Source organism: Macrobrachium nipponense, chromosome 19 (assembly GCF_015104395.2).
Source record: "Macrobrachium nipponense isolate FS-2020 chromosome 19, ASM1510439v2, whole genome shotgun sequence".
NCBI lineage: Eukaryota > Metazoa > Arthropoda > Malacostraca > Decapoda > Palaemonidae > Macrobrachium > Macrobrachium nipponense.
This window is the reverse complement of record NC_061088.1, coordinates 66,788,108-66,804,020: the sequence shown is the minus strand read 5'-3', so window position 1 is coordinate 66,804,020 and position 15,913 is coordinate 66,788,108. Positions and strand designations below refer to the sequence as shown.

General features: G+C 40.8%; 1 protein-coding gene across 1 annotated transcript in view; it reads left to right on the top strand.

The window, feature by feature from the left end:
* Nucleotides 1-457: 457 nt before the first annotated feature.
* LOC135217893 (uncharacterized) overlaps nucleotides 458-15,913 on the top strand; it is a gene marked incomplete at its 3' end in the record, with an annotated part of 656,594 nt that continues 641,138 nt past the window's right edge. Inside the window, 1 exon segment of the mRNA XM_064253984.1 lies at nucleotides 458-832.

Below are 15,913 nucleotides of genomic sequence, written 5' to 3'. Positions count from 1 at the left end.
GAAACACCTGGCACCTTCCAAGGAATGACAGCGTTCATTGCCATATTATCTAATTAAAATCACAAATGATTGCGGAACAATCGACTGTAAATTATCATAGCAATTCATTAAACATGTTACTAAAAGTTCTAGATGGAAAAGTTCGTGCCAGTATATGGCTAGCAATTCTAACTTAATAAAAGAAAACCAATGCAGAAATGAAAACAACATTCTTTTGGTACAACTTGTTGGTACTTATATAAAACCGTTACTTGAATTGTCATTTAATACATTTATTTTCGTTTCAGTAAATCATACAGTTTTTTAGGATTTGTAATGTAACTTAAATCGATATACAATATGTTCAAATAAAGAAATGTGCTCTTTTTAAAAAGTACAATAATGTTTTAGTCGTAAGAAACTCTACTATGTTTGCAGAGAACTTTGAAGTTGTGAACCGGGAAAACGAGTGACTCGAAAGTCACCTGCCAGGCTGTCACTGAGTGATGTTCACACTTCAAAACCGGTATCTCTTATGGTCGGGTCTTAAGGACGAAGTGATTTTTAAATAGTGTGCTACAATAAGTGTTGTAATATATGAGCAAATTCGGATGTTTGATCTGTGATAGAGCAGTAAGGTGTTAGGAAGCAGGGAATGAAATCGTTATAGCTGCAGAAGACAAAACCGAACCATTTTTGACAGATGCTTCCAGAGATCTTGGGATACCTACCTACCTACTAGCCAGCGAGTTGCACTCCTTTGTTTTATCAGTGCTTTTGAATTTCTGTGCAATGATAGGGCAACATATTGGAATTGCAATGGAAGAACTTTGGGGCATCCGGATAAAACAAGGTAATTTGGCTTTGCAATACTATTTTTTTTTTACTAGCAAAAAGCCTAGGCCTAGCTAGCTAATGTAGTAGCTAGTTAGGGTGGTAGCGTAGGCGTACGAGCTAGTGGTGCTGGTACGTGGGGCTGCAGCCCCCTCGAAATTTGGACTGACGGAGTTTTTTCTGGTAGATTAGCCAATGTAGCAGGGCTATTCAACTGAGTAATACTAGGTACCTACTACCTAGGTAGCTATACTTGTCTGGGTGAAATTTACCTATAGTAGGTAGTAGTCCCTACCTACCTAACCTTCATTTTTTCATAATGTGTAGAATGAATGTGCAGTGTCTTCAGGAAGTGGGATTTACAGGCAAATTATATTTTAGGATAGTGAAATGCTACCTGTGGAAATAAATTTCGTAACTTTTGCATCTTTACTCGTAAATAGCTAGTAATCTACGTAGCCTACTTCATACTGAATCGATGCACGTTGCATTTATGCATGGCTCACATAGGCCTAGGTCTAGTTAGTAGGCTAACATCAGGTTTACTCAGAACGTTTAGCTAAGACTTATTTGTGTAGCTTACTACCTATATCTTTGTACATTGTAACCCAAGTTGGTTAAGATAGGTACTAGTAATATTGTTATGCTCTCAATCAAAATTGGTTGCCAAAATGAATTTTCTTTCGGTATTTCTACAGAAGCAATCCGCGGTGGCTTAGACTATGGCAATTGACTTATTCCTATGTTATTTGAGTTACTGTACAAGATTTAAAAGTAATATCCATTCGGGCGGCTGTAACTAAGCAGTAATTGAAATTGAAAGTTACATAATAGCCGCACCAAACTCAAAGGTATATTAAAGTTTAGTTCCAACCAAATGAAAAAATATTCTTACAACCCTTGTAAAGCAACTAAAATAACATAGAAATGTCAATTGCCATAGTCTAAGTCACCGAAGAACGGTCCTATAGGAAGGTACCAAGTATTCCGTTACGGTGAAGGCAATGTAAACACAGCCGCCATGTTTAAATTCCCCAACCACCACGGAGCCATATGTTCACTAAGGGTGGGGGGGGGGGGGGGGGTAAGGTGGAAGGTACGAGTTGTCTTAGCAGCACCCCACTGAATAGTAACATACCTTGACGCAACTTTCGGCGAAAGCCTAACACTCACTTTCCTAAAACATAATAATTAAGAATAATGTTTGGACCTTACCTTAAAGGGGTGGAGGGTACAAAGCAGCAGCTGCTTTTAAGAATGCATGGAGGTGGGTCTTGGGTTCCTCAAAATGCAGCTTGAAATAAGCAACAGCCAAGTACCCGACGAAGTTATACATTCTCCTCCCGTATCTTGGAGTCGACTGAATGGGGGCAAAAGACCTGCTTTCTCAGGAGGCCATGGTCCTGGCAAAAACCGATTAGTCCGATCATAATTACCTGAGTAAAAGGCAGAAAAATCTTTGTAACTCATGTAACAATTGTTACATGAAGTTGGCAAAGAGTTCTGGTGAGGGGCTGGGGCGAGCGTGAAGTAGATGCAGCAGTGGATGTCATGGCGGCAGATTCAACAGTGTTGGAGTTCTACAGTTAGGAGGTGGCAGGAGGCCAGACCGTAGAAAACAGGGTGGGAGAGGTGGGGTGGAGTAGTAAAAATGCTTTGATGCTATTGGTTGAGGCAGGGTGGGGCTGAGGTAAATGAACAAGCACTTAACAAGATAAGTTGGCAATGTTAAGGGTAATAAAAGTAAATGGGTTAGTTGGAACTAAATGTAAATGTGGGATGGGTTCAAATATGAAATAATACAAATACATATATAACGGGCCCAGGAGGGGGTGGGATTTAAGTCCTGGGTGGTAAATGTGTAAAAGGGCCTATAGTTGTTTTAATAAATACAAAAGACCAAATTAAACATAGGTTAGCATATAACAAAACTAATTAAACTTGTAGGGGATGTTGCCTGACCAGGAATGTAACCTAACTAACCTAACCTAGTAGGGAATATTGCCTGACCAGGGGGGCACGCACCCCCCCGTTACCCCCCTTTAAAGGCCTAACCTAACCTAGTTAAGGAACGTAAACCTTAACCTAACCTAGTAGGGAAAGGAAAACTTTAGGCCTAACCTAACCAAGTAAGGAATGTACAACCTAAATAAACCTAACCTAGTAGGGAATATTCGCCTGGACCAGGGGGGCTTCGCCCCCCCTTACCCCCACCCCCGTACCCCCTTAAAGGCCTAACCTAACCTAGTAAGGAATGTTAAACCTAACAACCGAACCTAACCTAACCTATTGGGAATATTGCCTGACCAGGGGGGGTTTCCCCCCCCCGTACCCCCCCTTAAAGGCCTAACCTAACCTAGTAAGGAATGTAACCTAACCAACCTAACCTAACCTAGTAGGGAATATTGCCTGACCAGGGGGGCTTCGCCCCCCCGTACCCCCCTTAACCCCCCCAAAGGCCTAACCTAACCTAGTAAGGAACGTAACCTAACCTAACCTAGTAGGGAAATACTAGGCCTAATGTAACCTAGTAAGGAATGTAACCTAACCAACTACCTAGTAGGGAATAATTGCCTAACTAGACAGGGGGGCTTTCGCCCCCCGCCCCCCCCGTACCCCCCCTTAAAGGCCTAACCTAACCTAGTAAGGAATGTACCTAACCAACCTAACCTAACCTAACCTAGTAGGGAATATTTGCCTGACCAGGGGGGGCTTCGCCCCCCTGTACCCCCCCTTAAAGGCCTAACCTAACCTAGTAGGAAACGTAACCTAACCTAACCTAGTAGGGAAAATACTAGGCCTAACGTAACCTGGTAAGGAATGTAACCTAAACCAACCTAACCTAACCTAACCTAGTAGGGGAACATTGCCTGACCAGGGGGGCTTCGTCCCCCCATACCCCCCTTAAAGGCCTAACCTTACCTAGTAAGGAACGTAACCTAACCTAACCTAGTAGGGAAAAACTAGGCCTAACGTAACCTAGTAAGGAATGTAACCTAACCTAACCTAACCTAGTAGGGAATATTGCCTGACCAGGGGGGCTTCGCCCCCCCGTACCCCCCCTTAAAGGCCTAACCTAACCTAGTAAGGAATGTAACCTAACCAACCTAACCTAACCTAGTAGGGAATTTTGCCTGACCATGGGGGCTTCGCCCCCGTACCCCTTAAAGGCCTAACCTAACCTAGTAAGAATGTAACCTAACCAAACCTAACCTAGTAGGTAACCAAGTAGGGAATGTAACCTAACCCCCCCCCCTCCCCCCCCCCTCCCGGTATCCACCCTTGAAGAACTAACCAACCTAGCCTAACCGGGTAACCCCCTTCAAGGAAGTAAAACTAGTAGGTAAACCAACATATAACAAACTAAACCTAAGGGTATGTTGCCTAACCGGGGGATGGGATTCGGCCCCCAGTAGGTAAAATGACATATAAACCTAACTTTGATGGGTGTGGAAGTGTTGTAAAATGTAAAAAGTAACCATACATAACTGCATAATAGTAAGGAAACTGGAAGGGAGGTGTAAATTGTAATGTCTGAAAAGTGTATAATGGAATATATTTTAAATGTAGGTTTTATAAAAAATAATGGCAAACTATATATTTAAATGTTATATATAGGTAGTTTTATAAAAAATAATGGCAAACATATATATTTAAATGTTATATATTTAAATGTAGGTTTTATAATAATAATGGGCAAACTTTAATCTAGATATTGGTATCGGTGGAGAGAAATGCATTGTAAATGGGTAACGTAAGAGCCAGTCGTGAATACTGGAAAGGGGAGGGATTGACTTGTGTATAAATGATATAGGGAGTGTGTATGTAATATGCAACGCAATGTGCAATTTCACGTAACAGGTAGGTAGGTAGGTATCGAAACGTCCTAAAACTGAGTTCTATATCAACACGTAGGCATTTTAGGTGTCTGTCCTCAATTATAACATAATATTTCAAGTTATATATGGTGAAATGATTAGGTGGGGATATTTCAAAACAGTTATTATACAAATACTATGGGAAAATGAAAAGGAATAAACACTAGAATTCACATAACATGTTTAATAAACAATTCGGTAAATGCTTTTATGTAACTCAACGTATGGTTACCAGCCAGGGTTCCCAGATGACACCACTACCAACCAGCCAAAGTCTACCATGAAACCAGCCAAAATCCCGCCAAATGGAAATCCAACCAACCCAAATAACCGGCAAATATATGCGTATATTTATCTTTATAAATGCATATTTTTTTATCATATATATGCTTGTATAGCGGCATCATAGTTTTAGTTAGATATATAAACTAATATAAGAATACAGGAAAAAAACGAGAATGAATTGAAATTTTGAAATGAGGCTCGTTCTCTGAGAATCCGGCGGCCTGTTTTGTGTGCGTTATATTTATCTTTATAAATGCATATATTTTTATCTATATATGCTTGTGTGCGTTTTTATATTTATCTTTATAAATGCATATTTTTTATCATATATATGCTTGTATAGCGGCATCATAGTTTTAGTTAGATAATGTAAACTAATATAAGAAATACGGAAAAAAAACGAGAATGAATTGAAATTTGAAATGAGGCTCGTTCTCTGAGAATCCGGCGGCCTGTTTTTGTGGTCGTCTGGTGTGTGTGTGATTTTTATTTTAATTCCATCTATATTTTTGCTTAAAATGTTTACCAAGTTTTTACTAAAAACCTATTCAAATTCCCAGATTTTCCTGAAAACCTTACCTTCAAAAATTTCCCAATCTGGGGAGAGATTCCTCAAACGTGGGATCAGTGTTTAGCTCAATAGAAAGTATTTGAAAACCAGCCAAAATACCACTAACCAGCCAAAGTGAATTTTACCCACCAAATTAGGAAAAAAAGCCAAATTTGGTGAGAAACTGCCAAATCTGGGAACCCTGTACCACCCAATCCTTCACTCAGTCCGGTAGCAACGTAGAGGGTCATAACTGTAACGTGTTTGGCTAAATACATGTATCCCTCCCGTAAACCCCCATTTATTTCTTTCCTCACTAAGCAGTCTGAGTTTAGGCCAAAAAGCTCCCTTACAGTTAGCGCATGCGCCGTAGCATTAGCGCATGCGTAGTATGATCAGTGTTGTGGTAGTAGTAGTAGTAGACGAATATGGATGTGGAACGGCTCCACTATCGCTAGTTTTGTTATCTCTTATTTCCGCCTGTATTTCGTGTTTTTAAAAAGTGATAAATGTGGGAAATACCACAATAACACGGCAAAAATCACCCCCCAAGTGGTTTCTCCCCACCCACCCAAAACCCCGGTTCCCACTGGGGGTCCCCCTTACCGTAGGATAGAGTTAGGGTTTTGTCCCCCCACCCAAAACCCCGGTTCCCAATGGGAATCCCCTTTACCGTAGGATAGAGTTCAAAGGTAAATTAGAGTCGTCCGAATAAATATTACTTCAAATTCTTGTTCAGGAGGTAAAACTGCATAGAAAAACCGCAACTGCCATACTCTGGGCCGCCGCGGATAGGTACACTAGATCTACCTTTCTTTCTGTCTAGTATTTATGACTGCAGCTTTGCAGGTAATTCTAAGCCCGCATTCCGCGGTACAATAGACTATGGCAATTGACGTTTTCGTATGTTATTTTACCTGCTGAACAAGAATTTAAAGTAATATTCATTCGGTCGACTGTAATTAAATCGTAATTTACCTCTGAAGACGGTAAATCTAAAGGAGAGCTCCGTCTCTTGTTTGCAGAAGAATATATATTTTTCCAATGTATTTTTTATTGATTATGCTTAAACTGATCATTAATATTGGTGGCATCAAGCAATTACACCCTTGTTCCCATCTAACAATCTTGGGGGACCCCAGTGGGAACTGGGGTTTTTGGGTGGGGGGGAGCAGAGAAAAAAGTTTGATTTCCAGGCACTACCTAACCAAACAAACAAAAACCTAACCTAATCTGAGTGCCGTACCCCTACCTAGGCGTAGCGGGGGGGGGCTTTGCCCCCCCTGCGACCCCCCCTTAAGGGCACTACCTTCCCGCACACTTCATGACAATTGCGAAAAATTTGAGCGGCCATTAGGCTAACAGAGACAATACTCCAGCATATTTGACACAATAATCACATATTTCATGCAATAATAAAAATATATACTGGAAATAGCTTACCTTACATAGGTTTTATCGCACCGAAGGCTTTTTTGTTCAAGTCAGAAGCACTTTTCCTACAAGTCGGGCAAATATGTTCACAATTCTTTGATTAAACCGTGGATTTTGGGCAAAAAGTTACGAGCCTTTCTATAGGCCCATAATAGTTTGCGAATCTTGATAATTCACGTAATTTTCACACACTATGGGGAAGGGGAAAGTTTTTTTTTGGGGAACAAAATCGGAGCGTGTAGACGGTCGGGCTAATTCACTCATGGCGTTACTGCAACTAACACTTAATTGGAGAAAATAGGTGTATTTGCCAAAAAAATTTAAGACTTGGTAACATTATACAGTGGACCCCCCGTATTCGCGTTCTCCAGATTCGCGGACTCAGACATTCGCGGATTTCTCTCGGGAACATTTCCCTGCATTATTCGTGGAAAATTTGCACATTCGCGGTATTTTTCTATGATAAATATCCACAAATTCCTGTTTTTTTTGATGAATTTCATCATAAAATGCACTTTTTGTGATAAAACTATTAAAAAAAACCATGTAGGAAAATTTTCAGTGGGGTTTTCTTGAGTTTTAACTAACAAAATAGGCTGTTTTTAGCATTTTTATAAGGGTTCCAAACATTCGCGGGTTCTAACTATTCACGGGGGGGTCTGGTACGCATCCCCCGTGAATACGGGGGGACCACTGTATATTGTCATTGGCTGAAAACACTATGCTTTCTTTTGTTTCAGAGAAAAATGAAACGTGCTTATCTGCGATTGGATATTGTCTATAATGATGTCACTTTTTGGGTGGAGTTTTTTCGTGACGTCATTCGGAAGGGGTGGTTTCAGCATGACAATTCGAGACTGCGCAGCACACAAATGTACGAACAGGAGCTCATTAAAATTGGTGATATGACAGAGACAACAACATGAAGGACTTTTTTTTTTTTTTTTTTTTTTTTTTTTTTTTTTTTTTTTTTTTTGTAGGTACAAATGTTCAAAGGTAAATTACACGTTAATTACAGCTGGCCGAAAAAATATTATCTTAAATTCTTGTTCAGGCGGTAAAACTGTATAGAAAAACGTTAACTGGCATAGTCTAGTTCGCCGCGGAATAAGGGCTTAGATCTACCACTTTGCATTATATGTAGTTGTCTATAAGTATTCCGCGGTGAGCTAGACTATGGCAATTTACGTTTTCCTATGCTATTTTACTTGCTGTACAAGATTTGAAAGTCATATTGGTATATCTAAGCCCTTATACCGCGGCGAACTAGACTATGCCAGTTGACGCTTTTCTATACAGTTTTACCTCCTGAACAAGATTTTAAAGTAATATTTTTTCTGCTGGCTGTAATTAACTCTTAATTTACCTTGGAACTCTATCCTACGGTAAGGGAGACCGATGGGAATGCTGGGTTTTGGGTGGGGTAAAACACTTGGGACAATTATGCCTTACAACTCTATCCCACGGTAAGGGGGACTGGTGGGAATGCGGGGTTTTGGGTGGGGTAAAACACTTGGGGGAAGGTTTTTCTGTGTTATTGTGTTCTTTCCTCTTATTTATAACACTTGAAACACGAAATACAAGCTGAAATAAAGTGATAAATAATCCGATATTGGAGCCGTTACATGGTCAAAATCAACCTATTACTACTGCTATTACGACACAGAATCCTACTACGCATGCGCCAATCCTACTGCGCATGCGTCGTTATAAGGGAGCTTTTGCTTCAGACACCGACACCCTAAGTGAGATAAATTGTGGGTGTCTTTGGGGGGTTACATGTATTTAACCAATCATGTTGCATTATTAACCCTACATAGCGATAGAACCGAGTGGAGGTTTTGGGGGGATTCATGCATTGTTACTTATATTCCTTTTCCTCATTTGTTTTATAATCGTGTAATATCATTTCAAGGTTTTATTTCGGTTCCGTTTATCATAGTATTGTTTATTATTTGCATTGACTTGTTCTCACTTCATAATGTTGCCCTATATATCTTACAATATTACGTTACAATTAAGGGCAGGCCCCTGAAAGTCTCCTGAGAGGTGGGACTAGTAGGAGGTTTTAGGACGTTTCGAGACCTTTCTGTCAATGATGTGAAATTGATGGTATTATATTTTTACAATTTACAGACGTTCCAAATTACACATGCATTTTTTTCTCCCTTCTTTTATCTATATTCACCTTTACATGCCTTTCTGACCCATAACAATTTCTTGTTTAAAATTTTACTAATATTTACTTTCATATTACATTATCTTTCTGAAGGGGGGGGTTACGGGAAGGAACCCCCCACTCCCGGTCTTGTAACACATTCTATTAGGTTAGGTAAGAATCTAAACCTATATGTTACACTTCTAAGATTGTTTTTCTTTAAGGGGACATCCCCCCCGGTCAGGTAACATGTTCTACTAGGTTTGGATAGGTTAGGTTCTTTAGGTTGCTATCCTAACCTGTATGTTACACTTCTAAGTTTGCCTTCCTTAAGGGGGGTTACGGGGGCTCTGCCTCCCCAGTCAGGTAACACGTTCTACTAGGTTGGTTAAGTTACTATCCTAACCATTTGGTTAGGTTACTATCCTAACCTATGTTACACTGCTAAGGTTGCCTTCCTTAAAGGGTGGCTTTGCCCCCCCCCCCCCCCCCCCCCCACCCCCCCCCCCCCCCCCCCCCCCCCCCCCCCCCCCCCCCCCCCCCCCCCCCCCCCCCCCCCCCCCCCCCCTCGGTCAAGTAACACATTCTACCAGGTTAGGTTAGATTAGGTTGGCTAGGTTAGTATCCTAACCTATTTGTTACTTTTGCTTTAACTTTGTCTTTCTTTAAGGGGGGATATGGGGGGTGGAGCACCACTGGTCAGGTTACATGATTTTTACAATTGTGCTCAATATTTCTTGTTAAGTTCAATTAACCCCTGAACTAGCCACTCTGATCCTTGAAACTTAATAATATTCCATTCATTATTCACTAAAATGGCCTCTGACATGTACTTGATAATTTATGCTTAAGTACCAGATGTGTAAAACCGTGTCTATATATATATAATATATACCCGTAGACATTTACCCCCACCCCATTGTCTCCCCCCCCCCCCCCCCTGCAAATTCTTCCAGACAATACTTGCCGGCCTGGTGTATTTCACAGTTACACTTCAGTCATCAACCGACCACAATGGCGGAAGCGTTCCCTGGCACCTCCTGCTCTTCCAGGCCCATTACCAACTCAACTCTACCCCGCACTTGTGTTTACTGTTTCCTTAGTTTTATAAGGACTTTTCAGTCCATTACTTGGGACAGTATGAAACGTTGGTAATGTACTGTCAAGATCACGGCCTTTGAGAAAACAGGCCTTTTGCCCGCATTGTCAATGAGTGTAGGCTTGACCTACAAAGGAAGGTGTTTAGGTCACATTTAAGGTAAGGTTCCTATAATCTTTATGTACATTATTTAGTTATATATCAATTGTGTTTCGGTGTTCCTAGGGTTTAGTGCTTTTGATGTCGGTGATATTTATTGGGAGTTATTTCTCATCATATCCCAGCTTGGCTTGACCAACTCGTACCTGTGCCTTCCTCTCCCAGTACCCCACCCTGTCCCCCCCTTACTGTACATAATGATCCCTCATGGTTATGTATCCCACACCCCCTACCAGAATTCAAATACAGTGGTACCTCGAGATACGAAAGGCTCAGCTTACGAAAAACTCGAGATACGAAAGCTGACACAAAAAATTTTACTGCTCTACATACGAAAAGTTTTCAAGATACGAAAGGTTTCTGAAAGTCTTGAGATTTGCCCGATAACAATTTTGAAACTCGCGCGGCGCGCCGACATCTTAGTTTTAGTAGACTCACCACCATCCTCCTGCTCTCCCATTGGTTCCTGATGCTAGCCAAGCCATGAGATCCTTCTCTCCTATTGGACAGCATCCCTCCCATCATGCATCTTACGTGGTGGTGTGCCTTCGCTCGGCCACTTTGCACCCTAAGCTTTATCGTATGCATGCGGCATTCGTTTGGTCAACGATTTCGTTTAGTATCGTAAATTCGTTAGTGATTTCGTTGTGCTACTTTATCGTGTTGTGAGAACCTAATTAGTATATGTACTACATACATAACTTAATTACGTACAGTACATATAGTCATGGGTCCCAAGAAAGTTGCCAAAGTTCACAGAAAAAAGAGAATGCTTTCTATGGAGACAAAGATGGAGATAATAAAAAAGTATGAAGCTGGCTTGCGGTTGAGTGTGATCGCTAAGGAATACGGCCGAAATCCGTCGACGATAGGCACCATCCTTAAGCAGAAGGAAGCCATCAAAGCAGCTACACCTTCCAAGGGCGTGACTATTTTGTCCAACAAGAGGAGCCATGTGCATAATGAAATGGAAAGGCTGCTTCTTGTATGGATCGAGGACAAAGAAATTGATGGCGATACGATAACCGAGACGGCAATCTGCCAGAAGGCCAGCGCTATTTCGCGCGATTGATTGCCCAAGCCGAAGACGACGGCGGAGAGGGGACATCAACGGCAACCCCAGAGTTCATGGCTTCTCATGGGTGGTTCGAAAAATTCCGTAAACGGACTGGCATCCATTCGGTGGTGAAGAAATTGAAATTACGTAAAGTATAAAAAAGTAAAAAGAAATGTAAAAATCAGAAAAAGATAAAAATTTTATTTTAAGTTTTTTGTAAAGTTAAGTGTTACAGTTTTGGTAATGTGTTTTGTAAAGTTTAGTTTGTTTTTCTGACATTTTTTTATGTGTTTCGTAAAGTTAAGTGTACGTATCTGCCGTTTGTCCTCCTCCTCTGCCGCCACTTTCGGAGATAGCCTCACTCGAAAGGTAAGCTTCCACATTTTACGTTACAGTAATAATATTTCTTGTACACTAATATACACTTTATTTACAGGTTTTACATTTTTATTTTTAATTTAGGTATTGAATGGTCCAAATTGTTGTAGTATTTCATTGTTTATAGGTCAATTTAGCTTTATTATGAAATTTACTAGGGTGTGTTTGGAGGGCTTGGAACGGATTAGCCATTTTACATGTAAAATGTGGTCCAAGATACGAAAAACTTATGATACGAAAGGCGCCTTGGAACTGATTAATTTCGTATCTCGAGGTACTACATGGTGGTTTGTTCAAGTTTCTTGGCCCCGAACCAAAACTTCGAAGATTGTTGAGTCGAAGTAGACTATGGCAGTTGACGTTTTCCTATGTTATTTTACTTAAAGAGTTTAAGGTAATATTTTGCTGGTCAACTGTAACTAATCTGTTTTTTACCTTTGAATTCTGTACGTCGGTACATCGCACCCCTTGTACTGTCATGTAGTCATCAAAAGTAAATTACGGTTTAATTACAGTCGACCAAATAAATATTACTTTAAATTCTTGTTCAGGAGGTAAAATAACAGGAAAATGTCAACTGCCATAGTCTACTGTATGCGGGCTTAGAATTACCGTAATACAGTGGACCCCCCCGTATTTGCGTTCTCCGGATTCGCGGACTCACACATTCGCGGATTTCTCTCGGGAACGTTTCCCTGCATTATTCGCGGAAAATTCGCGCATTCGCGGTATTCTTCTATGAGAAATATCCACAAATTCCTGGTTTTTGTGTTCAATTTCATCATAAAATGCACTTTTTGTGATAAAAATATTAAAAAAACCAAGTATGAAAATTTGTAGTGGTTTTTCTTAAGTTTTAACTAACGAAATAGGCTGTTTTTAGCGCTTTTATAGGGGTTCCAAACATTCGCGAATTCTTAACTATTCACGGGGGGGTCTGGTACGCATCCCCCGCGAATACGGGGGGAACACTGTATTTATTTGCTCAAGAATTACCGTAATATTTATTTGCCCAACTGTAACTAAACTGTAATTTACCTTTGAAGACTGCACGATGGTACCAACGGGGTAACGGGTGCGATGTACCGATGTATAGAGTTCAAAGGTAAACAAGTTTACTTACAGTGGAATGAATAAAATATTCGCTTAAACTCTGGGAAAGCACGTAAACTAACACAGGAAAATGTCAGCTGCCATAGACTAACTCAGTTGGGCACTGATCGAAGTGTTCGGTTGGGGCAGAGGTAATCTTCATGGCTTCTTTATTGGGTAGATCTATATTGCTATTCTGCGGCAAGCTAGACTATGCCAGTTGATGTTTTTCTATACAGTTTTACCTCCTGAACAAGAATTTAAAGTAATATTTTTTTGGATGGCTGTAATCAACTTGTACATAATTTACTTTTGAACTCTGTCCTATGGTAAAGGGGACTGATGGGAATGAGGGGTTTTGGGTGGGGTATATCACTTGGGAGAATTAGCCGTACAACTTTATCCTATGGTAAGTGGGACCAATGGGAAAGCAGGGTTATGGGTGGGGTAAAACACTTGGGGGAAGATCTTGCCATGTTATTGTGTTATTTCCTCTTATTTATGACATTTGAAACACGAAATACAAACTGAAATAAGCGATAAAAAACAAAATGATAATGGAGCTGTTACATACGTATCGTACACCTAGTACTATTACTGTTATAGGGGAGCATTTTGTCCACACAAAGGCAAAGGAGGAGTTTTTGGGGGGGTACATGTATTTAGCCAATCCTGCCAAAATATTAAACCTACATTACCATAGGTTTTGAGGGATTCATGCACCAAGTTATATGTATATACTATTTTTCCATGTTTGTTTTATAACTGTGTTACATTATTTCAAGCTTTTATACCTATTCCGTTTCTCATAGTATTTGTTTAATGTGTGCAATGACGTGTACTCACTTCATAATTTCTCCAGATATAGCTTAGGATATTCCCTTACAATTGAGGGTGGGCCCCTGGAGAATTCCTAAAGGGTGGAACTAGAAGACGGTTTTAGGATGCTTCGATACCTTTCTCTTGGTAACGTCAAGTTGGACGTTGGTGTGGACATTGTCCTGGGGGAACGCCTACAGTTTAGTTGCCCAAGAGTATTGTCTGCTAGATAATTGGCGGACGAATACAAACAAGATGGCACATGTATGTTTTGGTGTGATTTTTGAAAACGTGCAGTAATAGATTATAGAAAAGCCTAAACCAAACGAACCAACCTAACCTGACTTAGGGAGGGAGCCCGAACCTGGCCTGGGGGCTTTGGCCCCCTGGACCCCCCAGTATAGTAACGATGATTGTGACCTAACCTGACTTAGGGTGCGTGCCCTAACCTGGCCAGGGGGCACCCCCCAGTATAGTAACAATGATTGTGACCTAACCAAACGAACCAACCTAACCTGACTTAGGGCGCGTGCCCTGACCCAGCCAGGGCTGGACCCCCAGTATGGTAACAAAGGTTGTGACCTAACCAAATGAACCACACTAACCGGACTTATGGCACAAAATGGTCTTCCTCTTTCACGAGGCTCATTGTTCCCTCTTTGCAGTGTTCATATTGACCACTAAAATCGCCTAAAAAGCCACTTTAGAAATGGAAAGAATGTAACACATCAGTATCATCACAGAACTTGATCAAGTCCGAAAATGTAACTGGGTTAGCAGCGGTAAAACCAACGTGCGACGGACGGGATGAGGAGTAGACGGTGACGCCATGTTGACTGTTTCGAATGGTCGCACCTTGCTTGTCTGGTAGGTCTTCCATGTTGAAGGGACTACTTACCTGGGTGGAGGGATTATGGGCCAGGCAAAAGGTGTTGCATGGCCTGGCCACTAAACTGTAAACTACCCCACTATTTCTTATGTGATTTGTACATCATTTGTCCTATTTACATTTCATCAATTTACAACGCATTACCCAACCATTACTTTAATGTCTTCCCTTATGTTTTCTTTCTCGTGATTTATATAATATTCATATTATATTGTGTTATTCCTATTTACAAATATTTAAATTTGCAAGTTAGGTGGGTTAGGTCATTATGGGCACCTTAAATTTATGCTCTTTCCCCGGGGGGTGGGGGGGCGCCGGCTAGCCTCTGGCATTAGGTTAGTATCCTGACCTATATTTTAGTCTAACTTTAAAATTTTGTTTTTCTTTAAGGGGGCTTAGGGGGGTAGAGCCCCCCCGCCAGTCAGGTCTAGGGTACACTTTGTACTAGGTTATGTAAGGTTACATTGGTTAGGTTAGTATGCTAACCTGTATGTTAGTCCTTCTTTAAAAGTTTGTTTTTCTTTAGGGGGTTATGGGGAGCAGAGCACCCCCCATTGTCAGGTAACATGTTGTACTAGGTTAGGTTAGGTTAGTATGTTAATCTATATATGTCAGGCTTTCTTTAAGTTTGTCTTTCTGTAAGGGGGGTACGGGGTGGCAGAGCCCCCATGGTCAGGTAACATGCTCTACTACTATGAGATTAAGGGTCTCTGTAACATGGTTTTTTGGACTTTGCTCCTTGTCAAAGCATCAGATGTAGCTGAAAGTTGACATATGTATATTTTACAACCACACACAAATTTTGTCAGCATTATCAATAACCTAAACCCAATAGTTTTAATTTTTATAGAGTAAAAATGATCTAGCCGACACCATGGCCAATGATTACGAGCCAAGAGTCGAAAAACATTAATTACGTAAGCAAGGTAAACACCTTTTGACGAAATGTTGCCCCGCCCATCCACCAGACAGAAACTCCATCGACTCTGAAACCCAAAGACTTTATGAATGGTGGAATGATACATAGATGTGGGTGGGGTATCAGTGCTAGCATAGTAATACTACTGTAGCAGTAGTGCCGCAACAGTATAGCAGTAATATACATGAATTAAACGTTTAGGCCAACTGCTGGGATCCTTGAGGATCATTTAGCACTTCTTACAACTACTCGAGAAATTAGTTTTTATAGCCAGAAGTTAAATTTTCTAATCCAACAATGCCCATGGTACCCTTTATTGTGGGTGGAGCCTCATGAAGTCATCATTCTGATGATAATTATTGGTGAAGGTGTAAAGCCAATAT